General features: G+C 43.8%; 1 long non-coding RNA gene across 1 annotated transcript in view; it reads left to right on the top strand.

Moving 5' to 3' along the window:
- The window catches only part of LOC147701472 (uncharacterized), a 190,704-nt gene that overhangs the window by 47,106 nt on the left and 119,308 nt on the right, over positions 1–24,290 (top strand). The gene's annotated exons all lie outside the window — the stretch shown is intronic.

Here is a 24,290-nt window from a genome sequence, read left to right as displayed (position 1 = left end):
CTTTACTTTTAGTCATAGGTACCTCATGATCCCATGAATGAGCATTAGTTAGTCGTATCACCAAGTATGGGCTCCCTGCTGATTCTCTGTCTCAAGGGAATTCATCTGTACTAGATGAACAATACATCTGTTCTTGTATATATTTCTCTTGTTCCGGAGATTCTGACTGGACACAAACATAGAATGGGTTTACATTGTATGGGTACTACACCATGAATGCATTTTTAGCCCATTGTATATACCTGCACGAGTCACTTTAATATCACCTCTTGATGTACCACATTCCCGAACATATAGTCAATCATCGATCCTTTCATTTTTCTGGTCAATCTCACTATAGCAAAGAAAGTTTGGGCACTTTTTATGAATCTATGTTACTTCTACTGAACACGTAATTGTGGCTATGAATTGAAATCATTTAATGATATACCTGCATGTGCACTTTATGTCGATCGAGGGTATTTAATGCAATGTACTTTACAGTGATAAGAAACAGCACACATAAAAATGTATAAAAATTATAAAAGTGTAAATTATTGTAAAATTGTTTATATACAAATAAACATGATCTAGGTCACAATTTGCACTTTTTCTAAATGTAAATTTAAAAATTTGACATTATTGTACTGTTTTCATAACAACAAGAAAAAATAAGTTGTAAAATGGTGACTTAGATTGCCATTAATTGTATATGGTGATGCACAGTCTAGCTGCTTGAGAGCAGTAAAAAGTACAAAAGGATCGAGCACTTGTGCACTTTAAGAAGACGCTCTAGACTGTGGGACTCTGTGGTCCAGTAGAAGGCTGTGAAGCCGAAACTCATAGACTGTCCTTTCAAACATGTTTTTTGCACTTTGGTGTGCAAAATAAATATTTTTGAAAATCATACCTCTGTTGTGGTACCGTGTATTCTCGCTGGAGGACAAGGGTCAGTGAAGAGTTTATTCGCATATATATATGTGATCAAGCTTCTTTTCGAGGGGAAACGCGTCATGGCGGACGCGCTGGCATAAATAAATGTAACACTTTGCACCAGCAACTCAAGGGTCTGCTCTTCGTCATTGAGTACTTTATATGAAGGCTTTTCTTTGGATGGCGATTTTTCGGATATATATATATATATATATATATATATATATATATATATATATATATATATATATATATATATATACACATTTTAAAGCTCCAAAGTTACCCACGTGGCGGGAGTGCACTCAGGAAACAGCTAATGCTATGTAGTTGCCACCAGTTCAGGAAATGCAGCCTGACGCGTTTCGAGTAAAATCTCTTTTTCAAAGGCTGTTTATCTGCATCCCACGACTCAGCCACACCTTGAAGTACGATCAGCAGCCTTCTGATAGGCTGGCTTATCCCACAGGATTGTGGTCCTTGTAGTGTGGCATTCGTTTACCCTGGATGGGTGTCGAAGAGTGCAGAGTCACAAATGCATGCCCTGGAGGGGCCTCCTGAGCCGGGGCATCTGGGTTCCAGCGCTGGTCTCTTTTCCCGCTTCGTTTCTAGCGGTGGTGCACTCCCCGCGGCAGGGCATGCCGCGTACAGATTAAAGCTCCAAAGTTACCCACGTGGCGGTAGTGCACTCAGGAAACAGCTAATGCTATGTAGTTGCCACCAGTTCAGGAAATGCAGCCTGACGCGTTTCGAGTAAAATCTCTTTTTCAAAGGCTGTTTATCTGCATCCCACGACTCAGCCACACCTTGAAGTACGATCAGCAGCCTTCTGATAGGCTGGCTTATCCCACAGGATTGTGGTCCTTGTAGTGTGGCATTCATTTACCCTGGATGTGTGTCGAAGAGTGCAGAGTCACAAATGCATGCCCTGGATGGGCCTCCTGAGCCGGGGCATCTGGGTCCAGCGCTGGTCTCTTTTCCCGCTTCATTTCTAGCGGTGGTGCACTCCCTGCGGCAGGGCAAGCCGCGTACAGATTAAAGCTCCAAAGTTACCCACGTGGCGGGAGTGCACTCAGGAAACAGCTAATGCTATGTAGTTGCCACCAGTTCAGGAAATGCAGCCTGACGCGTTTCGAGTAAAATCTCTTTTTCAAAGGCTGTTTATCTGCATCCCACGACTCAGCCACACCTTGAAGTACGATCAGCAGCCTTCTGATAGGCTGGCTTATCCCACAGGATTATGGTCCTTGTAGTGTGGCATTCATTTACCCTGGATGGGTGTCGAAGAGTGCAGAGTCACAAATGCATGCCCTGGATGGGCCTCCTGAGCCGGGGCATCTGGGTTCCAGCGCTGGTCTCTTTTCCCGCTTCGGTTCTAGCGGTGGTGCACTCCCCGCGGCAGGGCAAGCCGCGTACAGATTAAAGCTCCAAAGTTACCCACGTGGCGGGAGTGCACTCAGGAAACAGCTAATGCTATGTAGTTGCCACCAGTTCAGGAAATGCAGCCTGACGCGTTTCGAGTAAATTCTCTTTTTTTCAAACTGCACATAGCAGTAATCGTGATCTCTTGAAGTCTTTCTGCTTGGATCAGGTGTCCAAGACTGAAAGAGGGGGAGACAGGGTTAGGAAATTGCATGTTTAGGAGTAAAAATACATCGTTGATCTTTAAACAATGGCCCGAAAGGCCTCAATAATGATGAGAAGTGGGTACAGCTAGAGTAGTGATCATTGTTTAGATCTAGGGTGCTCGCAGACCTCTCTATGAGATTATCTTTGGGATCTATGATAACTAAGGTGCACACCTGTATATATAGATTCCTGCTCGACAATAATACAGATGTGTTGGTTGGGCAATGACAACTATGATATTGGATCTGCTCCTTATATGGAGGAATAACTCACAGTGTATTTAGGTCAATTTTTCCGATACAACCCTTGATTTCCCTGCCCATTCAGGGCGCTATAACTGTCTCAAATGACGCTTTGCTACTTTATCACTTCCTCACTTTATTTCATGAATTGTAATTATACGTTGATTGCAAGTTGAATCACATATGTATTGGTGTATATGTTGTTTTACCCATTGAAAGATGGCTGCCACTGTGATGCATTAACTAGATGTACTTTGCGACCATCTTTGCCCGTAGATGAACTTAACCTTTTGTTCATTTATGTTAAATTTTGTTTAAAATTACAACCCCGACAGTAAGCAAACTGACATTCATAAAGGCAACGTGACGAAACTCGTCTGTCAGTGCTTGGAGGCTTGCACAGTAAAGTTTTACTTTGATTGAACGCCCGTGAGTACACTCGTTTTTGGTTGACAAAAGAATTTTCATCCTTGTGGTTTTACGTTTCGCGGCTCACCACCGCTGGAGTAATGCACCCGGGAAGTGAGGTGAGGCAGCGGTGAACTTTAAGGACTATTCAGTGCTGATGATTATCAACAGAGTTCCCTTGAGAGAGAACCCACGTCTGGGCATATCCATCACACTTAGAAATCACACTGAGGTATACCAAAAAGTGATGGATGAAATGTTTGAATCAATCTCAGCCACTGCTTAATACTCAGGGCCACATACAAGTTCACAAATATTTTGCACACTGTGTCCCCCAGTTTCCAAGATCGGACTGATGAGCCCTAATCAGGACGCAACTGGTCTTAAGTTGTTTGTGTTCGGTTCAGGGAGGACCTAGCCTGGCAGTTAGGGCTGGACTGTTCCTATTGGAGCAGGGTCCAGACAGACTTCCAAACGTAGGTGGCATGGTTGGCAAGAGAACAATGGATATGAATGTTACTCCGACTAATTGCCAAGGGTTAGGCATATTGCAAGCATTCCTCCAATCACCCTTTGTGTTTTTTTGCAAGGTCCTAAATGGCAAGGGTATGGCAAGACATGGGTCCTATGCTCGCGTTGTAACTGGAACCAAGATATATCCGATTGAAGAGCACCAATCAGGGCAAAACCGATCTTGAATTGCTTGATTTCGGTTCAGGGAGGCATGGCCTGGCCTGGCAGTTCCGCTTGGGCTGTTCTATTGCACTGCATTATTGTATCGCACTGCGCTGTGCCTGCCACGTTGTGCATGGGAATGCATGACATAGCACTTTGGCATTGGGGCCCGTCGCAATGTCAACAATGCGGAATGCGACCGCCAGGGTGGCGGTCGCATCCAAATTAGCTGTGCGGGACCGCCACACGTCTGGCGGCCCGTCTCAGCACCGCAAGGATGACGGGCGGTCTAAATTCTGCACGCCATCCTAATCAGCCCCTTAGTGCTCTCTTCAGTTCCTAAAAAGCTTTCAGACACTGTCAAAGGGGGCAGTGTGGTACCATAGTTAGCTACAAACTTACTTTAGTAATCAGTGAGTCCTAAAAAGGCTCTCACTTCAGTCGGAGTGGTTCAGGAATATGAAAGACAGAATATAAAAGGGTCACAATATCATGACCAGAATATCGAGGGACAAAATATTGAAAGCCACATTTGTATAGATATTCTGCACCTAAGTCCACAAATGTTCCCTTTGGTAGTATATATCTGTAAGGTATGCAGATGTGGAGTTATGCATACTAAATTCATACCTCTCTCTGTACGATTAGCTCTGAAATTTTGTCCCTCGATTTCTTGGTCACGATATTGTGAACCTTCACTATTCTGCCCTTGATATCTCCTGTCATAAACACTTCAGTCTGGGCACTGGGCACCTCACACTGTACGACAGACTGCATCTTAGCATCCAATGGGCAAATATTTCCGCCCCTTACCTGATGCCCAATATAGACTACAGTGGACTGTCCCATCTGGTACTTGGTTACCTTGATGGTCAGTTTTTATTTATTTATTATTAGACATAGTATAGTGCACGACTCACTCTATAAGGAGTATGTCGGCGCTTGCGCAGCAGGCCAAAGCAAAGTGGACAACCATGTTTTCAACAACTTCTTGAAGTTATGGAAGTTGGGGCAGGTACGAATATGAAGGGGCAGTTTATTCTAATGATAGGGGGCTAGGTACGAAAAGGACCTGCCACCATATCTGGCCAAGCGGATTCGAGGGGTCTGCAAAAAGGCTTTATTAGTGCGTGGGTGGGGGTGGGAGGCGAGGGGTGGTTGTCGGTCTGATGTTCGGCAGACCTTTCGAGAGAAAAAGGTGCAGTGCCTAGAGTCTTTCCAAAATGCCTTACGACTGTATATTCCTTCTTGGGCTTGGCCCATTTGGTACTGCAGAAAACCAATAAAATCTGTTGTTAAAAAAAAAGCTTTATTGGAGGACCTTAACTGTCCAGAGGGTAAATACTATCTGAGCTTAGAATGAAGGAGAGATTGTGCGAATTTATAGAAGGCCTTGTGTGTTAAACAGCACAGCTTGAAGACACTGCATTTCCTGATGGGCAGCCAATGCAGTTTCCTTAATATGGGGGCAGAGGGAGTTGTGCAGGAAGATTTTAGATTAGCCATGCGGTTGTATTCTGCACAACCTGCAGTTTGGCCAGCAAGTTATCATTAGCGGATCATCCAGGTGACTAACAATGAGCACCTAGACAAAGGTTTTCCTGTCAGTAGAAGTAAGCCAGGGGAATACTTTTTTAATGATCTCATTGCAGCAAAGCACATGCCACAGGTGGTATTAACTTGATCCCTCATGGACAGTGTGAAGTCGATCTTAACTCCCAGGTTCTTCACCACTTGCTTAGTTGAGATGGGTGGGCCAAGATCGGGGGGGCACCAATCTGCTGACCATAGCTCTTGTGCATTGCCAAAAAGCACGATCTCAGCGTTTTCACTGTCATGTTGGAGGCAATTGTTGGCCATCCGGTTGGCATTTTCAAACATACCGAGAGCAAATTTAGTTTTCACTTTGTCGAGTTCAGGACATAAGGAAATACGGAGTTTGGTGTCATCAATGTATGACACAATCTCCACTCTGCATGCCCTCACAATCTGGGCCACAGAAACCATATAGACATTGAATAGTGTTGGGTGCCAACATGAGTCCTGAGGGACCCCTTTATTGATGTACATTGTTCTTGATTTAAAAGGGCCAAGACAAACGTTTTGTGTGCGATTGTCAAGGAAGTCCCCAAGACAGTGTAGCGCACTAACATGGATGCCTGCTTCTTGCAATCTGCGGATCAGAATGGAGTGATAGACCAAGTCAAACAAAGCGGAAAGGTCCAGTAATACAAGCATGACTAAAGTTCCTATGTCCAAGGAGAGGCGAATGCTGTCTGTGACTGCCAGTAGAGCCGTTTCTGTGTTGTGTAGTGCTCTAAAAACTGATTGAGAAGAATCAAAGGTCTTGTGGGTTTCTAGAAATTATATTAGTTGCTTGTTAATAAAACTTTCTAGGGTTTTTTCAAGCAGCTGAAGTAATGAGATTGGTCTGTAGTTTGATAAGACATCTTGAATTAGAGAGGGCATTTTGAGGAAAGGAGATACTAGTGCACACTTCCATTCAGTTGCCACTTTTACCGAATCTAGCAAAAGGTTAAACAATATTGTTATGGATGGTGCCAAGTAGTGGGCAAGACTAATTACCCCTTCATCTTAACCAACACCTATTCTAGGTGCTTCAGGTGGTACTCCCATGAATTGCTAAATACAGCAATGTCATCCAGGTAGGCTGCACACTCTTCTAGCCCTGACAGAAAATTGTTCACCAGGCAGTGGAAGGTGAAAGGAGCGTTTTTCAATGGAAGGGCATTACATTAAACGGGAATAAGCCCACTGACATACAACATGCAGTTTTCTCTTTGGCACAAGGCACTAAAGCAATTTGTCAGTTGCCACTGGTCAGATCAAAGAAGCTCCAGAGCCTTGCATCACTTAGTCGGTCAATGAAGATCATGAACTCTAGGGACTAGATGTGCATCTGTCTTGATGACTTGAGGGCATTGCTGTACACCCAAAAGTGCAAGTCTGTGCAACCTTGCATAGGCACCAACCAAGGGATTAGTCAAAAAATAAAAATACCCCCCACTTTGAACCAAAGCTCAGGTGGCACCGGAGAAATGAAGCAAATGACCCCCAACCCTCCCTAGATGAGTTTCCTTGTGTGTTACATCCAAGCATCTACAACTTACCCATTTGACCCTTGCATCCAACTGCTAATATCCATCATTCAGTCTTTCACCATTTCATCCATCTATCCATTCACACAGCCCTCATCTATGCATGCAACTATCCATCCACCCATACATCCATCCTCTGACTTTCCCATCATCAATAAAGCCTTTCATTCATCCATTCGTCCATCCAAAACCCACCCATCCATCCACACAAGATTTCCATTTACTCTTCCATTCATTTACCCATGGTCCACCACCTACCCATTCACTCATCCTTTAACCCACTCACCTATCCACCTATACATCCACCCACTCCTTTATCTATCCTTGTTGGCACCATTCCTACCTTTCTTTCACAATTGCTTACTCACACCTTTCCATTAATTTTTCCCTTTTCTATCAATCCATTTTTCTTTCTTCCATTTAGAGTTAATTATGATCATCTGTCTATGCAGAGTTACAGGCAGACAAGGCTAAAGCAGGGAGTTCACAATGTCCCAGGCGCTAACACCATAGGGATGGCCCAAGAATTACGAGATCTCCTAATCACCCTCCAAAGTCCAAGATCTTGGCCATAGCTGCATTAAGACATTTCTGGACTTGGTTCGACAAACGATAAGTCTTTCTATTGAAAGGAAGGCTATCTTCTGTGTTAATCTCATGAACATAGACAACCCTTGAGACAGAGAGAATAGGTGGGAAAATCATCCCAGAACCTTTCTACATTATCTCTTATGCATATGTGTATACTGTGGGGCAAGCTGTACCCCTGCCACAGATTCATCCTTTATGTCATCATAAAGTAAATCAGGAAGAGGGTCAATGTCTTCCACAACTTCCTCTGCCATGATGTTCACTGTGTAATCTCTCCGGAGGTAAACCTTTAGCCAGTTCACATGGAACACCCTCCTGGGTACCCATAATGGCACGTGTGTCCAGCCGCGGTCCCTGCAGGTGACCGTCGTGGGGCCAGGTGGGATGGGGATTTCGAGGGACGATGAGAGGGAGAATTAGATAAATAATTCATTTTCCCTCTGCATCGTCCCTTGAAATCCCCACCCACCTGGCCCGCTGCCCCACCGCTGTTATCTGCACGGCTGCCTATGTCCACCAGTTAGTTTACATCAGACACATTTTCCACCCATTACCTTGTATGGCCCATACCGCTTATCCTCCAAAGCTATTGTACAAATGAGCTTTGATAACAATACCTCCTGACCTTCCTGATACGCAGTCAGCATTACTTTCTTGTATACCACTTCTTCACCAGCTATTGGCTAGTCTGTAAGTTTTTCTTTGGTTGACCTATGTACTGCACCATCAAATTCCTTGGCAAATCACATAGCCCACAACATCCTTCTGAAGACACTGCCAAGTTCCATTCCATCCTTCCCTAATTAAAGTGAGTGGGCGCCCAAATAGAAGTATAAGGGACTGAACCCTACTTACTTCTGTGGAATCTCCCAGTAAGGAGATGAAATTGGTTGGAAATCACTACCATAGGAAATCCAACACTAGAAAAGATCCCTAGGAGAGCTCTAGTTACTACCACATTTACAGCTGTGCTCTTAAGCGGTACAGTTTCTGGATATCTGGTGGTATGATCCACCAAAACCAAAAAGCATTTGTAGCCTATTGCTGAAAGTGGATCGAATGGACACACAATGTCTCTTCCAACACACACAAACGGAGCACCTACATCTGGTAGAGGCTCTAATGGTACCTGGGTCTTACCTATAGACATTTCATTCAGCTAGCAAGTAAAACAGGTCCTGTATCTGAGCTTCCTTCCAAAATCCCACAAGCATAGGGCACCCTGTGCCTTGTTGAAATCTTCAAGTGTAGGTAATCAAGCAGCTAACAACCCTTGCAGCTCTGCAAGTGATTCAGATTCTAATGCTTGTTCCACTTTGGGTACCTAACCCTCCACCCCATCTGGAGCAGGTGCAGTAAATGCCATGGCCAGTGCCTTCTCCGAGTCTGCTCTGATCCACTGACTTTCATATACTGTTCTCTACAAATTCTGCAGGGTTCCAGTCTCCTCCCGAGACTGACACATAGCCTGTGCTCCCATCAAAACAGATGTTGTCCAAGATAGGCTTCAGGGCCTAGACTCAACAACGGGCAATGAAATCATTGGTCAAGAGGCAGCTAGTATCTCACTTCTCTCTTACCCTTACATCAATTTTGACCAACATGTTATTAATTTTCCGCTTAACTATAGCAATTGGATACTCCAAGCCCTTTTCACTGGCTACTAAGCCTGTGTTATTGGCACAGCAGTAACATTTCTCCAACTGATACTAGCGTCTAACACAAACACCACCATGTGTGGGTGTAAATGCTGCCAGACATATGGTCCCTCTCCAAAATATCTATAGCAACTAGGTTAAGTTCAACAAGGCTCTCTCTGTTCCCTTACCCCATAGTCAACGTATTAGCTAAGATGAGTGCAGCTAATACAGTGCCATTCTCCCAACAGTCTATTTTATACTGCCCTTCCTTGTGGCACTTAAAACAAGCTATTACTTTGGGCTTAGGAGAACATTCCTGTTCTCCCTTGTCCCACCTTTTTTCTAGTCTTGGAACCTAAATCCCTTTCTGTTTCTGGAATTTCCACTGGCCTTTACCTTCCAGTTTGGAATTAGTCATTTGAAAGTTCCTCTCTCCATTAGGCTTAGAGAAACGCTGCTTCACCCCTTTGTTACCTTAACTAGCTACCCAATTGTCAGTCAACATTCCAAGTGTATTCGAATCCATCTCTGTTAGATCTGACAGGCTTTGCCTAAGTGAAGCAGAGCGCTCCCCAATGAGCCTCTCCGTCACTATTAACTGGTTAAGGGTGTCACAATCCTTATCATCCATCCCTCAACCACTCATTCCACTTGTGCAATACTAAATTAATTACAGTCTGAAGTGGTATACCATATGCCAGTCAGTCAATAACTTTATTTCGTCCAGCTAGGACCATAAAAGTGCATCGTTAACAGCATACAACCAACGTAAGACATAAATAACAGTGGACCATGTGTTAATGTATCTACAATTATTACAATGTACAGAATAATATAACATTATCATAGAACCAATTAAAACAGTTATTAAATTCATTTGAAGCTAGCAAGTATCAAGATAAACAATAATAAATTAATTTGAGTCTAAAAGATATCAAGATGAAAAGCAATAGCGGAACAGAGAACTGGGACAAAGGTCCCTGTTAGCTAGACCTGCATATAGCCTATAAAATAACATACATAATGCATTCTCAAATATCGCTTTAGAAAACCCCTCTGCCTATGCTACATGCTGTTTAAGAAATGTGATACAGCAAATACGATTGTGGGGTGGGTGTCATATTTTAATAGTCGATAGGCCTCTAGACAACGTCTGAACCCTAGGTTTCTACATATTTGCATTAACCATCGTTTGTGTGGCAAGTGGTATGCGGGGCAGGCAAATAGTACATTCATTTCGTACTCTACCCTGTAATTACACGTCGGGCAGTCTTCCTTGGTCTCTGTGGCCCATTTACTAGTAAAGCTCATTAGTGGGAGGGTCCCCATTCTTAATTGTATATACAATTTCCTGGCCAGGAGGGATGGATCACATCCAGGAAGGATAATTTTCCATATTCTGCCTTTACTTGGAGTAACTCTGCTGCCAACCGACCACCAATGGTCCTTTCCTGAAGGGTTTGTAAGTTATATTGCCTATAATGCAGCACAAGATCTAGCCTAGATATTAATGGGCACGCTGACTCCGTCGTTTTCCAGAGGTCCTGCCTACCAAGCCTAGCACAGAGGTCCCTTATGTGGGAAAGCCACGGTATTGTCTTATTAGTTCAAATACAAAGGATCTCCCGGAGCTCGGCTCTGTAGCATGACAACTCCGGTGTCACCCATACCCTGCGTCAGAATGTAATGGGCCTAAGGGCAATATCTTCGTCAATGGGGCGCAGGCCCAGGTCCATACGAAGGGGAGCTAAGGGGGTGCTGCTAGGAAGACCCTGTAGTTGCCTCATAAAGTTTTTCTCTGTTTTCAAAAGATTAGAGGAAGAGCAGTGTCCCCACAGATCAGTCCCATGTAGATTGGCCATATGCTGTCTTGTTGCCCTTAAATTTTGTAAATACTGAGCGGGCTTCGGCCCAAACCTTTTGATTAAAGGACCTTTCATTCGATGTTCTCTCTTTGGCAAGCAAGTTAGGAAAGTGGCTGCTTTACACGCCTCATTCAAAGGCAAAGATTTACAAGCAATCACAGAACACACCAAACATTCCAAAATATCTCCCCATCCTCAAAATGTGCAAACACTCTTTTGGAGCCTTGCCTGGACCTTTTCCCAGACATACTCATCTTTTTTGACATCCTGGATTCTTTTTCTCTAAAGCTATCATTTATCTCAAAAATACCCACCTTTTTCTGTCTGTCTTTTCCCCACTCTTCATGATACTTCTTTCTCTCTTCATAGGCCCATTATCCCAGTCTCTCCCTGCTACTTTCCTCTTGTTCCAGGTGAGCTAACCACAGCTTCTTCTTCTCAACCTCTTTCTCCTCTTCCTCAGTCTTAAAGTTCTAGAGGCCCACTCCATGTTACTCAACCCTCCCTCAGGAATTGCTATTTGAGGTACAATGGTTTCCTGGAAATTAGTGTCAGTGACTGTGTTGGATAATTGCTGTAAAATGAATTTTGGGATACACACGGTGTGTATCTGGGAGAAACCTGTGCTGAGGGGCTAAGACAGTATGGCTCTATAACACTCCCTTCTTGGTTTTCTATCATGGTACCCTCCCATGAGTCCATTACAATTTCTTCCCTCTCCCCCAGTTTCTCTAACTGCCTTCCAATGTAACTAACATGGACCTCCCTATCCTTGTTTATCAGAGCTCTCCATTCTCCATTGAAACACCAATCTCTTAACTGATCAAGGGACAGGGGGTCACATTCTACTCCCACTAAACTTGTATCTGATATTTTGTTTTGTGGCATTTAGAGCATAAAGGTTGAACCTATTACTCTGATGTTGGCAGTTAGAACTGGTCTTAGAGGGATCCCATTTCCCCCACCAATTAGTTCGGGGGCCCATAAGGAAAGAAGGAGCTACTCAGCTCATCATTGTGGCTGGGGTGATTTGCCTCTGATGCCTTACAATCTGTCCTACTATGGCACGGCACTCAATAAACACACAGGAGTGTAAAAAACGTCATTGTCGAGTCCAATACTTTTCTCATAAAGAACTAGTTACTTACCTGTATACTATGGTTCTCCAGAATTATCTTTCATAGATTCACATGCTTGTATCTTCCCCGTTGTCATGGTGGGAGTCTCCCGGTAAATAATAACCATAGCAGTAGAAGAAAAATTGCCTGAAACCATAGAGTAGTGAAACCAGAGGGTAACCTCTCCTCCTCATTATGTGGCTCAAACTACAGCCAATCAGCAGCCAGCCCCAGCCTACACCATTCCCAGCAGAGCCACCATACCTCAGATTTCCTACCGCCCAAGGGTGAGCTATGCAGGAAACCAGAGATAAAAGGTGCTCTACCTAATGGAAACGGGGAGGCGGGCGGGCGCATGTGAATCTATGAAAGATAATACTGGAGAACCATAGTGTACAGGTAAGTAACTAGTTCTTTCTCCAGTATTCAATCTTTCATAGATTCACATGCTTGTATCAGATTAGATAGCAGTCCTTGTAGTTAGAGCGTTTCTAGGCTAGACCCCTTTCCGTTCCCGGGGCTGTGTGCCATAAATTGCTTCTATTAAAAAATAACTTATTACAAATCCAAAGGAATAAACAATCAAACTTTGCCATTATAATTATTAGCGTAAAGAGAAAAAATATCATATAGAAAAAATTAGTAGAATACAATTCATAAACATGTACCTTATTTAAAGAGATGTCGCAGAACTGCCTGTCCCACTGCTGTGTCTGCTTTCCATTCCGTGTCTAGACAGTAATGCTTAGTGAATGTATGAGCAGTCGACCAGGTTGCTGCTCTACATATGTCTGGAAGGGATACTCCTGCTAGCAATGCAGAAGACGTCGCCATTTTCCGTGTATCATGGGCACGGACTTTCATGTCGAGAGGCCTTCCTGCTTTCTCATGACAGAAGGCAATAGCGGATGCAATCCATCTGGAAATGGAGGAACGTGACAGGGCCAGACCTTTTTTGGGCCCCGAGTAAGCGACAAACAATTGGTTTGATTTGCGAAAATCTTTTGTCTTCTCAATGTAAAATGTTAGGCATCTGCCAATATCCAAAGTATGCAGAGCTTTTTCAGCCGCTGTGGAAGGATTTTTAAAATATGTAGGCAGGATCACAGGTTCATTTAGATGAAAAGAAGAAGGTATTTTAGGCACAAATTTTGGGTTAGTTCTTAGCATCACTTTATCTGGCCTAAACTGTATAAAGGGGTCCAAAATAGAAAAGGCTTGTATCTCGGTCACTCTTCTGGCTGATGTGAGCGCCAGTAGTAATGCTACCTTCCATGACAAGAATTGTAGTTCCGATTTGTGGATGGGCTCGAACGGAGCTTTCATAAGTTGTGACAAGACTGTCTTAGGCTGCCATGAAGGTGGAGGACGCTTAACAGGAGGAAACTTTCTGAACAGCCCTTTTAAGAACTCTTTGATTAGTCTGTTAGACCACAAAGATGGACATCCTGGAGATCTTTTGTATCTGGAAATTGCTACTAGATGGACCTTAATAGATGAGTGTGCAAGTCCTGCTTTGGCTAAATGTAGTAAATAAGGAAGAATTTGCTCAGCAGAGGACGACAAGGGATGCACTGCGTTAGCAACGCACCAATTACAAAATCGCTTCCATTTTGCAGTATATGTTTTGCTGGTAGACATCGCTGTGGCACTCTGCAATATCTCACGGCATTTCGGAGGAATAACTACTGACTGGAATTCGTGCTCAAAAGGTTCCAAGCCGACAATTTTAGAGAGGTCAATTGTGGATGAAGAACTTGGCCCCCGTTCATGGAAATCAGATCCTTGGTTATTGGAAGCTGTATCTTTGGTTCCACCGACATTTGTAGAAGCTCTGTATACCAAAACTGCCTCGGCCAGGCTGGGGCTATTAGAATTATCTGGCAAGGTTCTGCTCTCATTTTCCTCAGTAATCTGGGAATTAGGGGAAAAGGAGGGAAGGCATAGGCGAACATCCCTGTCCATCGGAGGTGAAGAGCATTCCCTCTCGAACCTTGCTGAGGGAACCTGCTGGCGTAATGTCTGCAATTTTTGTTGCTCTGAGTTGCAAACAGATCCAGGCTTGGTCTGCCCCTCCTGCTGAAAATCCGATCTAGCTGGACTTGGCATAGTTCCCACTCGTGGCAAATGTCTGATGACCTGCTTAGCAGAACTGCCCTTGCATTGTCTATTCCTGGAACATGTTCCACTTGCAGCGTTATGTTCTGACGCAATAGCCAGTTCCAGATTCTCTGTGCTTGAATCAAAAGAGGTTTCGATCTCGTGCCACCCTGCTTGCGCAGATAAAACATTGTTGTTGTGCTGTCTGTTCTCACTAAGACCGATGAACCCTGGATTCTGGAAAGGAAAGCCTGAAGGCCCAGAAAGACGGCTTTCAATTCTAAGAGATTGACGTGAAGTTTTGCCTCTTGAGGAGACCAAAGGCCCTGAATCTATCTCTAGGTCTTGCAGGTGGGCTCCCCAACCTCTCAATGAAGCATCTGATGTCATCACGTAACTCAGTGACTGAGGTTCGAAAAACAGCCCCATCGTAAGGTTGCTCCTGATACTCCACCATGACATTGCTCGTTTGATCTGACCGGTTAGGATCAGCTTGTCGTCGAATGTTCCCAGGGCTTGGACCCATGCTTGTCCAAGGCTTCTTGCAGCGGTCTCATCTGCAAACGGCAGTTTGGGATCAATGGAATACAGGAGGACATCATCCCCAGTAATGACTTGAATATTCTGATGGAAGTGAACTTTTTTGATGTCAGAGTTGCAATCAGATTCAAAATATTTGTTATTTGATCTTCTGAGGGGAACGCTTTTAGTTCCTGTGTTTTCAGGATTGCTCCTAGAAATTGTAGAGAGCGAGTCGGATGAAAAAACGATTTCTCTCTGTTTATCCGAAGATCAAAACTTTGGAAGAGATCTATGCACATCCTCAGAGATCTCTGTGTTGTTTGGAACGATGGACCCTTTATTAACCAGTCGTCCAAATAGGGAAACATTTGGAGACCTTGCTGTCTTAACACCTTGGCTGCTAAGGGGTTTTCCCGCTGTGTGCTGCACTTTGAGTTTTACTATTGTTCATGACAAGGTCAACTCGTCATAAGCACAGGGCAGGTAAAACCCATGACGAGTTGACCTTGTCATGAGCACTGAAGGGGTTAATTGTGGCGCTATTGGAGCCATGCATTTTGTAAATACTCTGGGGGCAGACTTCAGGCCGAAAGGTAAAACTTTGAACTGGTAATGGCGCCCGCCACCATGAATCGCAGATACTTCTTGTGTTTTTTGTGTATCGGAATGTGGAAGTATGCATCCAACAGGTCTAGAGAGACCATGTAGTCTCCCTTGCGAAGCAACAGAAGACTTTCCTGCAAGGACAGCATACGGAAAGAAATGTTCTTAATGTCATTGTTCAGATCTCTGAGATCCAGCACCTGTCTCCATTTTGATGATTGTCTTTTCCTTATAAGGAAGAAGTGCGAATAAAAACCTTTTTCCCGCTGGTCTGATAGAACCTCTTCTATCGCTCCTTTCAGTAGAAGAGATAAAATCTCCGTTTTGAGAGCTGACAGATGTTGATGAACTCTGAACAGAGGTGGACGGTTTGGAGGTCTTTGAGAGAATTCCAGGGTATGACCCTGTGCAACGATGTCTAATACCCATCTGTCCGATGTTATGGACTGCCAATGCGGGAGAAACTGAGAGAGGTAGTGGAACTGGTCTGTCTGAAGTGGGATTGGAGGCGCCTGAGGAACATCACTGTCTGCGACCAGAGTCTTGCTTCCCTCTGGCGGCGGGCCTTCTTCTTCCCTGTTGATGGAAAGAAGTGTTTGGAGCCCGATATTGCTGGTTGGAGGAGTACTGACGGTAACCCTGCTGGCTGTAAGGTTGATACCGATTTGATTGGAAAGAGGATCGTTGTTGTTGAAAATGTCCCCTGGAGCCTCGGCCACGAAAGGACTGAAAACGGTTCTGCTGAAGTGAACCCAAGAATTTAGCAGTGTCCGTATCTGCTTTTATTCTCTGCAACGCCTCGTCAATGTGTTTTCCAAAGAGGCTTTCGCCATCAAAAGGCATGTCCAAGATTTTAGATTGAACCTCTGGACGGAAGGACGTGGCTTTGAGCCATCCTTGCCTCCGTAGAGCTACCGCCCCAGCCATCTGACGGAAAGCTACGGAAGCTATATCCATTGCCACATCTATGAATTCTGATGCTGCCCTGGCTCCATCCTGTAAATTGGTAGTTGCATTCCCAGTGGCCGCGGAAGAGACGGGCGCATTATCCTCCGGAAATCGACGGTAATAACTGTCAATCATGCTTCTCAGATCTGATATAAGAGAGACGGGCACTGACATAGCCTCTTCCCTCGCGGGCGAATCTACTTCCTCTTCGTCGTCATAATGGTAAGCCTGATGAAATGACTCGTATCTCATCTGGCCCTTGACCGGCCGATCTCTAAAAGAGAAATGCTCCTGTTCCTCTTGTTGGCCTTCCTCATCAGTATCCTGTTGCTTAATATGGAGCTGCGACGGACTGTACGCAACACCGTAGGATCCTTCCTCCTCAGATTCCTGGCAATCCAGAATAGTAGAGGGCAGCAGGGGTGAAATCTTTGGCGTAGAAAATTCCCCTCTTTTGCTCGTCAACGGTCCCGTCGACGGAGTCATCCTCTTAATAGAAATATGAGTAGAAGTAATCCTTGTAGGCGATGCCATCGTCAACAATTTTTTCATCATCGGCGACGACGTCGGCGACAGGGCCGTCGACGGAACAATCATCGGCAACGTCGACGGTACGCTCGTCGACGAGGATCTTGCCGTCGACGAAGGTCTGGAACTCACTGTCGACGGAGTCGTCGTAGTCGACGTCGACGAAGCTGTCGTCGTCGAGATTGACGTCGTCGTGGACGAGGTGGTCGTCGTCGAGGTCGTCGACGGTCTCGTCGGCGATCTGACTGGAATTTCGATAGTTTTCGTCGACGGAAGCGACGACGGAGCCTTCTTTCCTGAGGAAGGCTTGAGAGGAGTTGGAGGGAGAGAAGTAGAGGATTCACCTTCCTTAGATTTTCCTGCTTTAGGTTTCTTCCCATCTCACTCCGAGTCTGGAGCTTTCCTTTTCTGAAGCCATAATAAAAGGAGCACTTCTCTATCCTTTAGAGTTTTGGCAGAGAAGGTCCGACAATACTTGCAGTCCTTAGGAATATGCTTAGGGAACAGACAGTACAAGCACTCCTTGTGAGGGTCCTCAGAAAATAGCCTGGCCTTTCCACAGGACCTGCAAGCTCTGAAAAGGCTCTTCTTGGAGCTTTCAGCAATTCTGAAATTATAAATGCTGACAAGAACAAACACAATACCTGACTCTCAAGAGTGAAGGTCAAAAGTTCAGTGAAGAGAGAAAAAACTGAGCAGAGCTCAGGGAGACTCCTTCTCACACTAAGTCGGTTTGAAATCTGAGGTATGGTGGCTCTGCTGGGAATGATGTTTCACTACTCTATGGTTTCAGGCAGTTTTTCTTCTACTGCTATGGTTATTATTTACCGGGAGACTCCCACCATGACGACGGGGAAGATACAAGCATGTGAATCTATGAAAGATTGAATACTGGAGAAAAGAGTAATACTTTATGTACGTTTAAACATAACACTACAAACTACAACACTCAGGTCCTCTGACTTACTGCCTTAAGGCCACTGTCCTACAGACAAAAATACCCCTGTGTACTCTGCTCCACCCCATTAGTTTCTTTCACCATAGAGTAACCCTGGGGGTCTAAGGGTAAGCAAAATGACCACCCACCTACCCACCAAAGCAGAGCTGTGTGCTCAGTCTCTCAGACTTAGGTCTCTCACAAAATCCAGTTCTCTTTGGTAGGCACTGGTACAGTCATCTTTTGGTCTTGGTCTGGGTGGCAAAAGTTGGACTGCTTCCCAATTTAGATGGTGTCACAAAGTCCGATTGGGCTCATTCACAAGTCACTCACTGCAGTTCTCTCCCTGAACAACAAGACTTCAGCCCACCCTACACTAAATGATGTACTCAGCCAGACTAATCAGAGAAGGGCCTTACTGAATTACTAAGGGGATGCCTGTCACCATTTGTCCACTTCAAAGTCTAGGTTCCCTCCCTCCAGTCTCAGGAATGTCAACGATCGACAGCCACAGTCTGAAAAAGTTACTTCATCTCCATCTAGTGCACTAGAGTAGGGATGGATTTTCTTAAATGGAACCCGCAGGCCTTTTTCACGCTGCTTCATACAGACAAATATGATGAATTTATCAACCAGACCACACCTATACATAAAGGTACACATTTGGTGCGAAGTTAGCACAATGATCTGGGTCTAGCTTGTAGCAGAGGCATTTTACATGAGTTTGCAAATTGGCCACCATTCATGTGACACAGATAAAAAAGGTCTGGTAATGAATATTTGATCATTAAAACACAGTATGCTGCCGCCACCACCACTCTGCATGCTAGTGCTCGTGACAGGGATAGTAGACTGATGTCATTAAAGAAAAAGTGCTTGGTAAGCCTCTCCGGTCCAGGATGAACTAGGATTTCACTCAAGTGAAGGGAGTGATACACATGTTAGATTTGTGTGAAGTTGGGTCCAAAAATCCCAAAACCAGGAAACCAGATGATCGAAGCAGGACACTCTGGACAGAGAACGTGGCAGTAGGACAGGGAACGTGGCTGTACACCATTCAGTGGACATTTCTCTTCCAGCCAGTAGAAAACGAATTAGTTCAAATGGGTAATTTATTCTATATTTAGATACCTATCCTTCACCACGCCCAAAGAACTAGAGTGTCTGTATGGTGTTCATTACTTATCCTCACCTGTGCCACCTCTGGTTGGGATCATGCAGCCAAACCAGTTTAGTAAGACCAAGATGTCAGTCTGCTCCCAGGAAGCATTTCCATTGAGATCTCAAAAGATAGTGACCATGAGTGTTTCTGGTACACAGTAAAGTGGGGAACACACAGAAATCAAAGGTACTTATCAAGGTACTTAATCGCCAACCCATGACTTGTTCCCAGCAGTGCCAGGGGTTCTGTCCTTGACCCCCCAACACACACAGACGCGTCCCATTTCCATACCCACCCAGAGAGACCATACCGGGTCTCCTGATATGAAACCCACAGTACCATTTGACTCTAGTACCATTATCATGGGAACATGACTGGAGAGCAGCACTTCATAACATAAACTTGAATCCTGGCATAGCTGTCTACATTATGCAAGATCCCAATGGTCAACAGTCCGTAAGACATGAAAAGTAGTTAAATCATTGGAAAGTACAGGATCCAAATGTATATATGCGTGTAACAAATGTATATATGTGTGTACTAATATTTATAGAACACACACCTAACCTAGAAGCAATGGAGTAGATTAGACCATGGAGATGAGATGATAGATTGGTAATTATGCACAATAATCTAGATAGAAGAGGGAAGGTAAATAACACCGGATTGGGCCAACCCTCTTGTCATTATCCCTCACTATTCCACCTCCTTTCCTTCACTCCTGTTTACACGAAAGACTTCCAATATGTGATTAATAACATTAATTTCTATTAAAGATTATTTTGTGGCCTCGGCCCGTTAAATGGGTACCGGGTTACCTAGTTTATACTACAGGCATTCTTTCAAAGGCCAAACCTACGACATAGTCTCAGCTGTATTACACAAGGGACATAGAGCTTCATTTAAAAATCATTGGGAGTTTAATAATATAAATGTATAGAATTTTGGTAGATATCCGCCACTAATTAGACATCCTTCCCATTTAGAGGTAAGAAAAACACAGTGTTTCTGATGGAGGAGGTGTACCAGCTCTGCTGTCGAAAAAGCCTTCATGGACAACCACCAGCTGACACGTTGACCTGCCCTATTTAACATCGATCTTTTTATGTTAGGTCCGGTGAGGTTTTTTCATGTCTCGATCATCCAGTGCACTACTGGACTATTTCATTTAATGGAAAGTTTTTCAAGGATTATGCATGTAGTCCTTCCTACCTGATCATATGTATCGCTAGAAAAGTTTTGACTGCTTTATGCAATGAGCCATTTTGATTGTGTTATCCATGTAGTATTTTCTGTTTCATCCCATGATAATCATTTTGACCAGTTCATCTACTGGGAATACCTGTTATATTAAAAAGATATAGTCTTATCCGATTTGTCCAACAGAGTGTTTTAACTGGCTTGTTCCACATACACCATCTTAATTCGTTTACCAAATTGACATACTCTTTCCTTATTTATCCAATAGGAAGTCTCTATTGTTTTTAGCCACTGGACATATTCTTGACTGGTGTACCTGGTGGGCATAGTTTGACAGTTTTTTCTAGTGGACAGAGCCTTGACTGATCCACCCAGAGTACAGTCTTCACTAGTTTATTTACTGAAAACACAGATGTCCTGCTTATTTTTCCAAATTAAAGCTATGTTTCAGCTTGCAGTGCGTAATTCATTTTTCTAAAGCAGCTTGTGCCTTGTCTTTTCCAATAGTAATTGCCTATAGCATATTCCAGTGCCATGTTGGCTCTTGAATCTTAAGTAATACTTATTTTCAACCAGGGGCGCACTTTTCCTGTCTGTACAAGCGCACCTTAAAACAGGTACGTGGGCGCAAAACTTTACCCCAACCAGAGGGCTGCTCTCAGGATGCACACTGACAGTGCTCCATTTTTTAGGTGGCACACTGTCAGTATGCCTCCTGCGAGCTTTTTAGGTCGAGCCTGCGTAGGCTGCGCATGCTCAGTCTCGCTGGCGAGATTTAATGATTTGTAGTAGCTTTCACTAGCGGGCTGTAAGACAGGCCCTCTTTCCCATTGGCCAGCGTCACAGTTTATGCTTAACGGTGGCCAGCCATTGGGAAAGAGGTGTTGATGACATACACTTTTATCTTTTTCGGCCGTCCCACTTGGACAGCCTGGCCTGACTTCCTTCTGGCATAAAAGGTTTCTTATCTTTATGGGGCCAAACATATGGCCCCCAAAAAGATAATAAAAACCTTTTACGCCAGAACGAAAGCAGGCCGAGGCCGTCCAAGTGGGAAGGCAGAAAAAGAGAAACATTTACGTTGTGGCCAGCGCTTGTTCTATAATGCTCTAGTGAGGCTCCGGAGTGTCTTCATTGCTCCCCTCCCCGCCGAGTTCAGTAGTTTGTTGTGCTGCGTCATCTAGCTCTGTGACACTTCCACCGATTCCACACAGACCCATCCCCCAAGCACAGGTGTTTATTTAGCGGAATCTGCCATGTGCACAAACCTAGTAATTAAAATCATTCTGGGAAAGGCGTGTGAACGCCAGGAGTGCTCTAAACAAGGATATCGCTTTTACCTTCAGCAGTGTCGACTCTGCCTGCACTCGGTGAGTGAGCCATTTATTCTCTTACAAGCATTCTGCTTCTGGGCACGTTTGTAACCTGCCAACGTGTGTCACCCGGAGATAACTATGTGTAGAAAACATGGACCCCCTGATATGGATCAAGCTCCTGGGTCAGGGTAAACAATATGTGTAAAGTAACGCACCCAGGCAAACAATCTGACTACTGGCACAGGTTAGATGGCAAACAGACCACAATTAATAATGGTACACAACTGATTTAGCATATAAAGCATATCAAGTACATTGTAATTTCATTCATAAAACGTCATGTGAATAATGGATGGTTTCCTGTCCTTGACCGGAAACCATCCATTATTTACATCATAAATTTTACAATATTAATGCATATGTGATAATGTAAAAATGTTTTATCAAGTCTTATAAATAAGTCAATGATTTTATTCATGACGTTTTATGTATGAAATTAAAATGTACTTTATATGCTAAATCAGTTGTGTACCATTATTAATTGTGGTCTGTTTGCCATCTAACCTGTGCCAGTAGTCAGATTGTTTGCCTGGGTGCGTTATTTTACACATATCACCCGGAGATAACTGCACAGCCTTCTGCCTTACAACATATTATCACAATCGTCGCTACACGGACACAAATCCTTTTCTTGTCTCCACCCCCACAGGATGGGTCTGTGTTTTGTGTGCTTTGCAGGTCAGGCCGACTGCCCTGTCAAGTATAATTCAATTTTTTTCAATTCAATTTCAATTTATAAGCTTTATTCGACATTTTGTCATAAAAGCATTCACCTAACCCTATACAATAAATACTACTTATAAAAATACTTCTAAAAATACATATTAAACATTTGAAGTCGAATAAGACATAATAAAAAGTCATAAAATTACAATCACAATATTACAATTTAAGAAACACATTTCATAGGTTAAAAAACGAACAGTTTGTCGCAATAAAACAGTTTATGGATATACATACTTCCATTATAATACAGTAGCCAATAATGATCGGGTACGAATTAGCCACGACCATGCCAGATACTTTGCTACACCAACCACATATAATGTTGTACAATCAGATTCAAGTATCCTAAGGGCTTCAGCTTGGCTTCGGGTTCCCAACTTTAAGCATAGCGGTTTTAACCACTTACGTCTGGGGGCCAAATACAGTGGGCAACAAAACAAAAAATGAGAGATGTGCTCAATTTCCTCTTTACAATGGTGACAATGTTCATCCCATGTCTGGGACCAGTGCTTCTTAAATGCATTTAGAGGTAATGTGCCAATGCGAAATTGAAAATAAAGTTTTCTATCATACGGTTTTTCAATTAGGTCCCAAAAACATTCGTATGATGGATACACTTTTAAGTTTAAGAAGCGAGAAGTTAGGTTTACACTTGTACTGTCACTAAATATTGCAAGATATATCATCTCCCAATAAAGATCTTTTAGCTTTTCCTTAGAGGGGAAGCAAGTTAGATCTTTGTTGTCCCATAGGTGGTCCAATTTCAGTTCTGTAAGTAGACCCCGCAACTCCCTTAGCCATGGGATAGTGTGGAAGCGATCGAATTTGATGACATCCATCAATGCTGCTGCATAGTGTGCTAGCTCTGGGGTTACCATAATTCGCCTCCAGTACAGGAGGGGCCGAAGCCTCGCTATATCCACAACGGATTTTCTGCCCAGGTCTAGTTTTAGCGGAATTATTGGGGTACTTTGGGGGACCATTGTGACCCCTCTTAGGAACCTGTTTTCTGCTCGGCCCAAATTAGTCAAATTTGAAAATCCCCATAATTCAGAACCATATAAACAAGCCCCCAGGACTTTCATAGAATAAATTTCCATGACACAATTCAGAGGCTTTGTCAAAGAGGTACGGTGTCTTAGTGAAATAGCACCTGATAGCTGTCTAAATTTTAGAAGGGTTGTAGTTATATGGTGATTCCAGCTCATGTTTTCTTGCAGAGTGATACCTAGGTATGAAAAAGAGTCCACTCTTTCTAGGGGTGTTCCTTTGTATTTTATTACACCCTTAAAGGAGGACTGTTGATTAAGGCACATGAATTTCGTTTTGGTAGTATTTAATTCTAGGCCCTTCTCATCACAATATACACCAAAGGCATCAACTACTTTTTGTAACCCACTAGGGGTGCGGGAAAGTAATAATGTATCGTCCGCAAACATGAGAACTGGTACACGGGAGCCGGCTATTACGGGGGCGTCACTAGCAATCTTCTCTAGATGTTCAACAATACCATTTATGTAAATGGAGAAGAGAGTTGGCGCTAGGACACACCCTTGTCGCACCCCACGTTCAACCGGGAAGGAATCGGTTACCTCTCCTTGCTTGCCCCATCGTATCTTTGCGAAATTGTTTTCATGTAGGCGAACAAGGAGTGTAAGCAACTCCTGTTTTATTCCTGCATCCGCTAAGGTCTGCCAAAGTTTTTCCCTGGGGACTAGGTCAAAAGCGGCTTTTAAATCTACAAAAACTGCATACAATGTCCCCTTCTTCAAGGTGACATTTCTCCAATAAATCGTTAGAAAATGGAGAACTTGGTCGATGCTACTGGTTAGGGGCCTGAACCCAGCTTGGTAATGTGACAGGATGTTATTTGCATCGATCCATTGCTGCAGTTTATTTTGAACTAGTCGACCCATTAACTTCTGAGCTGTGTCGATTAGACTAATGGGTCTATAATTTTTCGCCAGGGAACGGTCACCTTTTTTGTAT

Source organism: Lissotriton vulgaris, chromosome 7 (genome assembly GCF_964263255.1).
Source record: "Lissotriton vulgaris chromosome 7, aLisVul1.2, whole genome shotgun sequence".
Classification (NCBI taxonomy): Eukaryota; Metazoa; Chordata; class Amphibia; order Caudata; family Salamandridae; genus Lissotriton; species Lissotriton vulgaris.
The sequence above is the reverse complement of the archived record's forward strand: the minus strand, read 5'-3'. Positions and strand labels throughout refer to the sequence as shown.